This window comes from Rhinopithecus bieti, unplaced genomic scaffold (assembly GCF_001698545.2).
Source record: "Rhinopithecus bieti isolate Rb0 unplaced genomic scaffold, ASM169854v2 scaffold_9581, whole genome shotgun sequence".
Classification (NCBI taxonomy): Eukaryota; Metazoa; Chordata; class Mammalia; order Primates; family Cercopithecidae; genus Rhinopithecus; species Rhinopithecus bieti.
This window is the reverse complement of record NW_016806413.1, coordinates 1,312,757-1,323,851: the sequence shown is the minus strand read 5'-3', so window position 1 is coordinate 1,323,851 and position 11,095 is coordinate 1,312,757.

Below are 11,095 nucleotides of genomic sequence, written 5' to 3'. Positions count from 1 at the left end.
AAAAAAAAAAAAAAAAAAAAAAAAAAAAAAAAAAAAAAAAAAACCTCGTTTAGTCAGGCCACACAGGAAATCTACCCAGTGTTTTCTGAGCCTGGGCTGGAAGAGGCCTACAAGGAAACCACAGGAACACACAATTTTTGCTCATAATGCAATTCAACAGAGAGTTCTTGAGGGCCTATTTGTGGACACATCTCTGAGACACCAAGATGGTAAAATTCCAGGATTCTCCCCACACCCAGGGAGGACATCCTAGCTGCCCCACTGTGCACTTTGGAGACACAGCCCTTGTTAGATTGCTGTGAGGATTTGGAAGATCAAGTTCCTGGCATCTACAACCTATGCTAATTTCTTCTCTTCCTTACTTTAGAGCATGATAGTCATTGCTAACTGACAAAGAAGTCACTTTTAAAATGTGAAACATTTTTTCTTTCTTGTTTACCTCATTGACGTGAAAAAAAAATCTTTACTCCATGGCCCTGGTCATTTGAATAGAAAAATGCAAAAATCATAATGATTTTATAGATTATTAGAGCCACGCAAACAGCCAATTTAGACAATCCAGAGCAGAATACATTCTGATATCTTAAGCATCCTCTTTTCTCACTTGTACGTGTTTCCCCTTCAAATCACTCAGAAAAATGAGAGGCCTTGGCCTCTGTTTCAGTCCACCTGCTGGAAAAGTCCTTGAGGGAAGTGTCTTTGTGGTGGATGTGGTCTGACTGGGCCTGGAAGATGGGGAGGGAAAGCCTGAACACAAAACTGCAGGCCTTTGAGGGACTGGGGACTCACCTGCCCCAACCCCCTTGTTCTGTAGCAGAGGAGACAGAAGCTCGAGCCACAGCCAAATGGCTCATTCATGGCAGGGCAGGTGCTGCAAGCAGGTGTCCTGGGGTCCTGTCCCATGCTATTACCAGTCTGCTGGTGGCCTCAGCAAATTCCCTAATACTGAGGGGCTTCCCTTATAACGCACATACTGGGAGCTAAGACTTTGCACCCAATGGCAGATGGCAGGGACTTCTAACCTCATTAGGGAGGGCCAGCATGATAGAGCCAACTGCACCTCAGTGGGCCCCAATGCAGGACACCAGAGACAAGACCACCCAGCCAGATCTCTCCGAGACTGGCAAGGCCTGGAGGTCAGCATTGTTGGCTGGAGAGGGAGCTGAAACTTCAACAGGCACATTTAAACTTCACGTCCTCTGGGCAACCCCGACTCTACCATTGATGGGAATGGGACTGAAGAACAGTGTGAGGTCTGCAGTGAACGCTGCAGGCACTCCTTCCACATTCCTTTTACTCTGAGTGTAGGCTGCTCTGAGTGTAGGCTGCAGACTTCTCCCAGCTGCCTCCCCTTCTAGTTGGGCCCAGCTAAATGGAAGCTGCCAGGGAGGCTATGCTGACCCCTCTACCCAGAATTTGGCCAGTGATTGGTTAAAGTGGAAATACAAAAGACCAGCCCTTTGTCTCAAGGCGCAGCAACTGTGGTGCACAGCCTGCTCCAGAGGTTCCCCTGGGGTCAGGCTAAAACCCACGTCAGCTGAGACCATGTGCTTGCTTTGCTCCTTCCCCTGCCCCATCCTGCTTCCCTCACTCCGATTCTCCTGAAAGCATCCTGCTTCCCTCACTCTGATTCTCCTGAAAGCATCCCCCAATTCATCGCTTGGATGAGACTCTCCACCTCAGGCTCTGCTTCTCGGAAACCCAGTCTAAGTCACCATCCATTCTGGAAGACCTTAACACTTTCCACGGACTGTGAGTGCTGCCGAAGACATTTTGACCCTTTGATGGTTCCTGTCCTTGGTGATTCCCCAACCTCTGGTGAGATCTTTTCCTCTCTGGTGAACCTCTGGATGTTCTGACTTCAGAGGGGTTCTGGCTGCAGCTTTAACTTGGCCATATGTTGTGACAGCTTTTGGGGCAGCATGACACGGAAGCAATATCCTTCCTGCTTATTGGATCTCAGAATTCATTTTCGGACCAAAGACATCAAACAAACCCAGGAAATACGAAGCTGTTCACAGTTATGACTTGAGACGAATCGAGTTGTTTATCCTCTAAAGTTGTGTTCCATTCCTATCAACTTCATCTGAAACCTCAGACACAAAAGCAGAGAGGTTTCTGCCAGGAGGGGTGGAAAGTTTGGTCTGCCTTTCATATGTGTCTGGAGATGATAAACTTGGAAGGGAAATATAGCAGATCCAATCCTCCCTCCCCCATCTCCATTACGTCTTTGGCCTTGATAGATTTCAATATCCTGTGCAGCTGTCTGACCCACACATCAAGAACACAGCCTTCACACACCTGCTGTGAGAAGCCCTCTATGACCTTCTGCAGAGGGAGGGAACTGTCAAAGAGCTGCTGAATGCAGGAACGCAGGGCGCTAAGAAGCAGGTACCCAGTTTGGGGTTAAAATATGCATAATACATACATTTGAATATCCATCAATAAATATCAGCCATGCTTACTTGTGGGTACTGGGGGTTATTGGAGATATTTATTCATTTGTTTTATGAATGGTATTTTCCAATGTTTCTATGATATAACACTGGTCTAGGAAAGAAATACAAGTTTTAAAGCAGTTATGCACAATACAGTTCCTTTTTTTTTTTTTGAGATGGAGTTTGGCTCTTGTCGTCCAGGCTGGAGTGCAGTGGCACGATCTCAGCTCACTGCAACCTCCGCCTCCTGGGTTCAAGCAATTCTCCTGCCTCAGCCTCCCAAGTAGCTGGGATTACAGGTGCCTGCCACCACACCCAGCTAATTTTTGCATTTTTAGTAGAGATGGGGTTTCACCATGTTGGCCAAGGTGGTCTCGAACTCCTAACCTCAGGCGATCTGCCCGCCTTGGCCTCCCAAAGTGCTGGGATTACAGGTGTGAGCCACCATGCCTGGCCATTTCCATTTTTTAGTATGAATAATTACTTATGGTCACACACACGCATGTGTAAGACAAGACTGCAACTACATGCACCAAAATGTTTGCAGAGCTTAGTTTTGGGTAGTAGGAAGATGTGTGGTCTTTTCTTTCTTTTTTACTTAGCAAGGTATTCTATGACTTCAGGCAATGCTGTACAGTGAAATATCCATTCTCAGTCTCTGACGGACCTGCACAGTAGTAATCAACACAGGTCCCCTCTCAGGGACATGGTGATGGCCTTACGCTGGCATGGTGGGATGTGCCTGTCAGGCGGAGTGAGACACTGGAACTCAGTGATCCAAGCAGAGAGGATGGAGCTAGTCCCCTTGGGATAGCTCTGTAGGATAGAAGCCAGCAGAACCTGCTCCCAGCCACCAGGCAGACTCCTGCCCACGTGCCCCTCCTGCCTGGAACCTTCCCATGGAGGGTCCTCCATGTTTATGTTTTGCTCTCCGTTCTCCCCCTGCCTCAGCCTCCAGCTCCAGGGCATCCACTCCATTCTCCCCTGTGCCTTTCGGTGGAAGCATTTGGGGTTCTTATTTTGTGTGAGTGCAGGGGGCATGAGGAAAGGGGATCATCTTTCTGTTCTTAGAACTGATGTTTCAGTTCTCTTTCCCTTCTCTCCTCTTAGTTATTGCCTTTCCTTCTATTGCTTCTGCTTTTTCCCTCACCAGTCCAAAGGAACAGTTATTCATATTCATTATGATTACTATATGGTAACTACAATTATTACTACCACTATTTTCTAGTGTAGGTCTCCCTCAGCAGCTGCAGAGTTATCTAGAAACACAGGAGGGAAGATAGGGCGTAATGTTAAATTCTACGGTAAGAAAATCAGCATCTATCTTGCAAGAACAAATAATACATGGAATTGACTTGAGCCAGGGAATTCCTGATGATCATAAATATTCTGAAATAAGATTCCAAGGTACTACAATAGCAAGGCCACAGTTCTAGATCCTTACACCATGTGGATAATGATTTAAGTCCAGAGTGGCTACCATAGAAGGCAGCCCTACCAGTAGGCTGGAAATCACAAATGTTACCCCTGGGATAGAAAAGTGCATTGGTAACAGTGGTGGCTCAGAGGGGCCTGGAGTGCAGCCATCACAAGGGGGCTCCGGGGGCTCTGTTAGGTTCTAAACAAGTTTCTCGAACCTGCAGCCACTTGACCTCTAGACTGGGGTTGGGGTGTTTGCGGGGTTGGAGAGATAGGGCCAGCAGCTTTCTGTCGCATGCCCACTAACCCTCAGGAAGTCTGATAGGACTGCCAGTAGCCTGGCAAGGACTCTAATCACAGACAAAAGGAGTCCTGATGGGAGCACCCAGAAGGTAGGTTATTTTCTAGAGTGCCAAAAAAAGCTTGCTGGGAGGCATGTTGTCTCCATAGTCAAAATGAGGCCTTGGCGTGTTATCAAGATGCCAATCATTTGGATTTTTATCACTGATCCTGTGAAAGCACACAAAAGAATGCATCTTTGGCAGCACAGAAGCTCACGCTAGTGCTTTGAGAGACAGTCCTGGGAATGCGCAGGCAATAAGAACGCCAGGAAAATACTAAGGGTGAGACGAGGAGAGAGGCCTTTAATTGTCCTGAGTGAGCAGCCACACCACCTGTCCTCAGAAGACCACAGGAAATCCCCACCCTCCTCAAAATAAACTTGGGCCTTGTCCCATCCCAGGGCATGGCAGAAACCATCCAGTGTCAGCACAGGCTTGGAGGATGCTGAGGCTGGGAGGGGACGGTGAACTGGCTGGACTGATTGGGCTGAGGGTTGTGTGATCTTGATAGCTGGAAGCGAGGGGCAGAGAAGAAGGCAGCCTCTTAGAAAGACCAGAAACAGAAGGTGGTGGCGAAAGCATGGGGGCCTGCTGTCTACAGAGACCTTGACTATAGAGAAAACAGCAGGAGCTGACCGAGGACAGTGTTGCTATGTGGGGAATGGAGAAAAAAATTGTAAATTTAAGTTACTTACCAGACACGGTGACTCATGCCTGTAATCCCAGCACTTTGGGAGGCCAAGGTGGGCGGATCCCTTGAGGTCAGAGTTTGAGACCAGCCTGCTCAACATGGGGAAACCTGTCTCTACTAAAAATGTAAAATTAGCCGGGTGTGGTGGCATGTGCCTGTAGTTCCAGCTAATCGGGAGGCTGAGGCAGGAGAATCGCTTGAACCCGGGAGGCAGAGGTTGCTGTGAGCCAAGATGGCGCCACTGCACTCCAGCCTGGGCAACAGAGTGAAACTCCTGTCTCAAAAAAAAAAAAAAAAAAAAAAGGCCGGGCGCTGGTGGGCTCAAGCATGTAATCCTCAGCACTTTGGGAGGCCGAGACGGGCGGATCACGAGGTCAGAAGATCGAGACCATCCCTGGCCTAACACGGTGAAACCCCGTCTTCTACTAAAAAATGCCAAAAAAATTAGCCGGGCGAGGTGGCGGGCCGCCATGTAGTCCCCAGCTACCTCGGGAGGCTGGAGGCAGGAAATGGCGTGAACCCGGGAGGCGGAGTTGCAGTGAGCTGAGATCCGGCCACAGCCACTCCAGCCTGGGCGGTCAGAGCGAGACTCCGTCTCAAAAAAAAAAAAAAAAAAGTTTAAGTTACTTAGAGCTGATGGGAGATGGTAGGACCAGAGGGGTGGGCTTCTTGAAAATGTCTGAGAGCTGGAGGCAAGTAGGAAACTTGCACTTGGGGTAAGAACCAGAGAAAAGACCAAGAACAAGAAGTTCCACAGAATGGAGCCTTGGTGAGGAGAATCCGGGGGACCTTAGGTGTCTCCTCATGTGTGGAGGCTGCCCAAAGCAGTTTTGCCCTAAAACCAAAGACCCAGCAAGGAAGAGCCAAGAAGGGAAGGTGATGTCTGGTAAGTGACCGCCCACAGTGAACGCAGTAAGAAGCCCGTGTTCCAGTTTAAGGTTTGTTCCCCAGCAGTACCATACATGGTGAAGGGTTTCAGCACTCTCAGCCCAGAATGAGCCCTGTATTGCACTGGGAGAGATGTCCCTGAAGAGGCACAGCAGAGCCGGGAAGGGTGAAGGCACTGTCTAAAAGAGCCAGGCTGCCCTGCGGTGGGGGGTTGCAGGGGTGGGGGCTGAACAGGTCTACAAGCAAGAGACCAGAGGGAAGTCAGGAATAGGCCCTGCTGAGCACCCATGACAAGGTGCACACAAGGGCCACCAGCCCCGATGACCTGGGTGAATTTGGGGAGTTAACCTCTGTCATCCCCTCCTTTTCCTAGTGGCTTCTCTGGCCTGAGGAAAAGGCTTAGCTGTGAACTAAATGTCATTTTATATCGCTGTTAACTCTCCCAATCCTTTTAGCTCGAAACCTCTTAATCTAGCTGGGAAATGGAGGATACTGGCCCCCAGTGAAAGGAGAGAATAGGAGAGTGAAGACCCACCTCTTCATGCCCCTGATGTTAATGAGTTTGGAGGCGGGGCTAGGCCAGGAGAGTTGAGATGCTTGCTCTGACACACTCTCCCTTCTCCCCATTTTATTTCTAACTATTCTCCTATCCCTCAAGATTCCTAGACCACGGGGATCCAGGGTGCAAATCTTCCAGATTAAGTTCTTTAGCGATATCTCCTGCCCTATTTTTGGAAAGCTACCAAGCTGATACCACCACTGTCTGTAAAATGTCCCAGGAGTGGCAGGTAGCTTCCTGCATGGCCAAATAGTATGGGTGTCAGAGGAGGAGAGTCTAGAGTCAGCACTTCTAGAATGATCCTCTGTCTACTCACCAAACCAAGTCCTGTAATTCTTCTGGGTGACCACAGATCACACAGGTATGGCAGTGCTGGAAGTCGTGGTTTTCGTTAGTGTTGCTCACTGATGCCAGTTTTTCCTCTCCCTTTGGCCACCGGGAAATGTGAACTCCTTGGCTCCCTCATGATGGGTGGGGCCACATGACAGTTCTCATCAATGAACAGAAAGGATGTGACTTCCTGCCTGGAGCATTGTATTGCCAGTGTGAGACCCTCCAGAATTTGCTTCCTCCTACCTAGATGATGGTGGCCCCCTTGTTGAGTCAGAGTCCCCATAATCTGGGTCCTTGAGTGATTCCAAAGGGCAGAACTCCTGCCACCTTTGGACACGTAGCATGAGCAAGGAAAAAACCATGTGTGTGTGTGTGCGTGTGTGCGTGTGTGCGTGTGTGCACGTGTGCGTGTGTGCGTGTGTGCGTGTGTGCGTGTGCGTGTGTGCGTGTGCAAGCGCACGCTCTTTTGTTTCTTAAGATGGAGTCTTGCTCTGTCACCCAGACTGGAATGCAGTGGTATGATCTCGGCTCACTGCAACCGCTCTCCCTGGTTCAAGTGGTTCTCCTGTCTCAGTCTTCCAAGTAGCTGGGACTATAGGTGCATGCCAACACGCCCGGCTAATTTTTGTATTTTTAGTAGAAACGGAGTTTCACTGTGTTGGCCAGGCTGGTCTCCTGACCTCAGGTGATCCACCCGCCTTAGCCTCCCAAAGTGCTGGGATTACAGGGGTGAGCCAAGGTGCCCATCCTGGAATAAACCTTTCATGCACAAGCCACCAGAAGCTGGGATTGCTTGTTACTGGAGCATGACCTGGTATATCCTGAATGATAAGGTGATGTGAGGGGAAAAGAAACAAGGCATCCTCCTTTGATGTGTATATCAACAAAAAGTGATCATTGAACAAGAAGTGACGTTAGGGGAAATTTCCCGTATCATCACAGATTCTGGTTATTAGAGAACTATCCAGATGGAAGAGAAAAAGTATAAATGTGTGATCTGTGTAAAAGAAATGCAAATGAGAAGCATTTATGTGATGTGCTCCTCATATGTGCCTAATGACCACATGGCTAGAACAATTCTGCATGTTGTTGGGTAAATTGCCTGTCACAGGGGTTCCTCAAGAGGGAGGCTGTGAGATAGAGATCACTGTGCAAGAGGCTTATTAGGGAGTGTGGATTAGGCCTGTGGAAGGGAAGGAATGGGAGGAGGCAGACATGGACAGAGGGAGTAGTTCAACTCCATGAAGTTTCCATGGACACCTCAGCCAGCCCTGAGGGGAGTCAGTCCTGAATGGAAGAGGGGTGGGCACTGGAGGGTAGTGGAGGACCCTTCAGAGCTGTCCCAAGTTGTGGCCAGAGGGCTGGGTCTTTCTGCCCCTGTGTTGATCAGTCATCGGATGTGGTGCCCCAGGCAGGAGGTGCGGCTTTGGGCAGGGTGGTCTCTTCGGCTAAGGCAAGCCCCAAGGAAGATTAAAGTGTTCAGATCTGGGGCTGGGGGCAGCTCTCTTGATGAAAGCAGAAAACTCAAGAAGGCAGCCTTCAGCAGCAGCTGGATATTAAACAAGGGGTATCCATCCTTCCGAGGAGTAAACTTTCTCTCAGGAGAAGCAAAAATAACAGAATGATGATTTATCCTGGGGACTCCGCTGTATCATTGGCAACTCAAGCTGTCCCCATGAAGCTTTATGAATGGGCTGGAATCTGGGGGTGCCATGTGCACACGTTCACAGGCTAAAATGGCACACTTCTTTTCCTGTCATAGAAGAACTCCTGAGTAATCCTTAGTAAATTACGTACTTGGAAGCATTTCACTACTGAGATTATGCAAATCAAACTGACTAGAAAATTCAGACCTCACAGCTGAGCTTGTCAAGACCTGACTTCCTTTACCCAGTGGGTGAACAAGATCAAAGCAAGCTCTGTCCTCACTTTCTGGGACTAACCAGTCCATCAGTGACACACACACATACACACACACACACACACACACACACACCCCAGAGCACATATGCAGGTTCCACTGGCAATTCTGAAAGTCAATAGATGTTGATATTTTAATCACCCCTAAAAGGTAGTCATTAGGGCCCATATATAGAAAGTTCCATTAAGTGCCTGAATGTCTCATTTAAAATTAATGCTGTCAGGTTCTTTGGGGTTTGTAGCTACACAAAATCTGACAGTGACTAGGGTAGGTCAACAAAAGAGTGGACCTTGAGCAGTGAGCTCCTAATTCTCCTAGGAAAAGAAGTTTCCAGTGATGAACAATACCATTCAGGGAGGCAGAAATCCTGGATTTAGTCTCCGCTTTGTCTCGTGAGGCTGTGTGATTGTAGACAAGATGCTCAACCTCTCTAAGCCATAGTATCCATCTTGGAAAAAAGCAGGGAGAGTGATTACGTGTATGTGGTACAAAGAATACATAATATGCCTCCAGAGTTATAAATGCTATGATTATATTAAAATTGATCAAGCTTAGCAAAATTATTGGCTTTTCTCCTGCTAGTTACCACAGGGTTAAAAAATAATGACGCTTATAACCTACAAAGATCAATACTCCACCCTTTCCCCTCTTGGGGGCTGGTACCTGCTACAGATATCTCAGGACCTCAAAGAGCCAGAGGGGCAGCTGAAGCTGCAGGGCAATGACCCAGACTCTCTTTCAGCCGGATTGCTAGGAAAATAAGCATCCCATTTATTTGATATAATAGACATCTCAAGATAAAAGGAAGCAACCTACATTTGAGGGTTCCATTCCACTAGAACACAGCAGTTCTCAAACTGGAAATGCATCAGAATGCCTTGGAGGGCATGTGAGAACACAGATTGCTAGGCCTTATCCCAGCGTTTCTGATTCTATAGGTCCTGGGTGGAGCCCAAGTTTTGTGTCTCCAAGTTCCCAGGTGATGCTGATGTTGCTGGTCCAGGGACCAGGCTTTGAGAACTATAACTCTAGACCAATCTCAAATATGCTTGCAAAATGAAGACGAGATGAAGCAAGGGAAAGCAGCTTTCAAAGTCTCTTAAAAATGCTTTTAAAATAATTTTTAACATTAAGTCTCTTTAAGGACTTTTTACTTACTCTTCTGAAAACCTGGAAGAATTTGAAACTACTACTTAGCAGACACTGTAACATGGAAACCAAAAGTGAAGAAAATCTTGTGATCATTAACTTTATCCCCCAAGAGTTTATCTTTTTAAAAAATCTAAACGCCAAAACAATATCTCAGGTCTTAAAACCAGCTTTTGGAATGTGCTCATCTGCTAAAGTTCATGCATTTGAAAAGAAATCTACATGCCTTTTCAAGTGAGTCTTTTCGTGAAAGCCATCGAGCTCAGAGGAACTACTGATTTTACCATTTTGATGTTTGCCTGGGTGTTTTGCAGAGCTTGGAACAGTGAGCAAAAAGTTGAATCATATAAAACTGTTTGCCACCGTGACAGGTGGGGGTTGGATGGGAACTGGGGCCAGTGTGGTGAGATGCAAGACAATCGCCATCAGGGCAAATAATACAGTTTCCATCTATCTCTCACAGACGGGTAAAGGAGACAGAAGTAGCCCTTTTCTAACTTTTCCGAGATTCCCTCGCTCAGGTTTTAGGGTAACGTCTTGCAATTCTTGGATTCCCTTTCCCAAATCAAATAAAGAAAAAGCTACATACACATCTCTGGAGGAAAATGTCTGTATTAAAAGCCAAAAAACCACATAAGTACATGAAGAAACGCCCACCAGGCCACGTCACTGGATAGATCAACTTGGAAAAGGTTCATAAAGTTCATTTTCAGCGGTAACAATATATTGGCGTTAAATCCTTCCCATGCCCTCCCCCCAATTTTAAATAAATTAAAAAACAACAAATTTCAAATACAACTATGTTCAGATACAAAGAGCTTCTCTTACTACAGCAATAGCAATTTAATGTTTTTGTTTTGTATTTTTTTTTTTACTAAAACTTTCGTTTAAAACAGTTATTAAATATATAAAACAAATACACAGGATTTGGTCATTTTCTGCCATGAATATAGGGCACGTGGGTGCGGGGAGGGAGTTGGGCAGGGGGATGCAATAGAGGGGAAAGGGCCCCATTTCCCTCCTCTCCGTCTTCGGAGCTGCGATCCCACCCTCAGTCCAAGGGCTTAAACATCTGCTTTTTGGAACTGGAAGCGCAGCACAAACCTTGCTTTTCAAAGGCGCTGGGGCCTCTCGGCGGCCCCATCTCGGGAAGAGGAACTAACGATAACTACAGCACGAAGCACACCGGCCGAGTCTCCGGCGGGAAAGGCACCCGCGCGCGCGGACACAGGACGGACACAGGGAGGAGCGGAGCGGGTCACTTGGTCGCCACCCCGGAGGTGACGGCCGCGGCGGCGGCGGCAGCGGCGGCGGCGGCGGCGGCCGCGGTGGTCCCGGCGGGTACTGCGGCGGGGG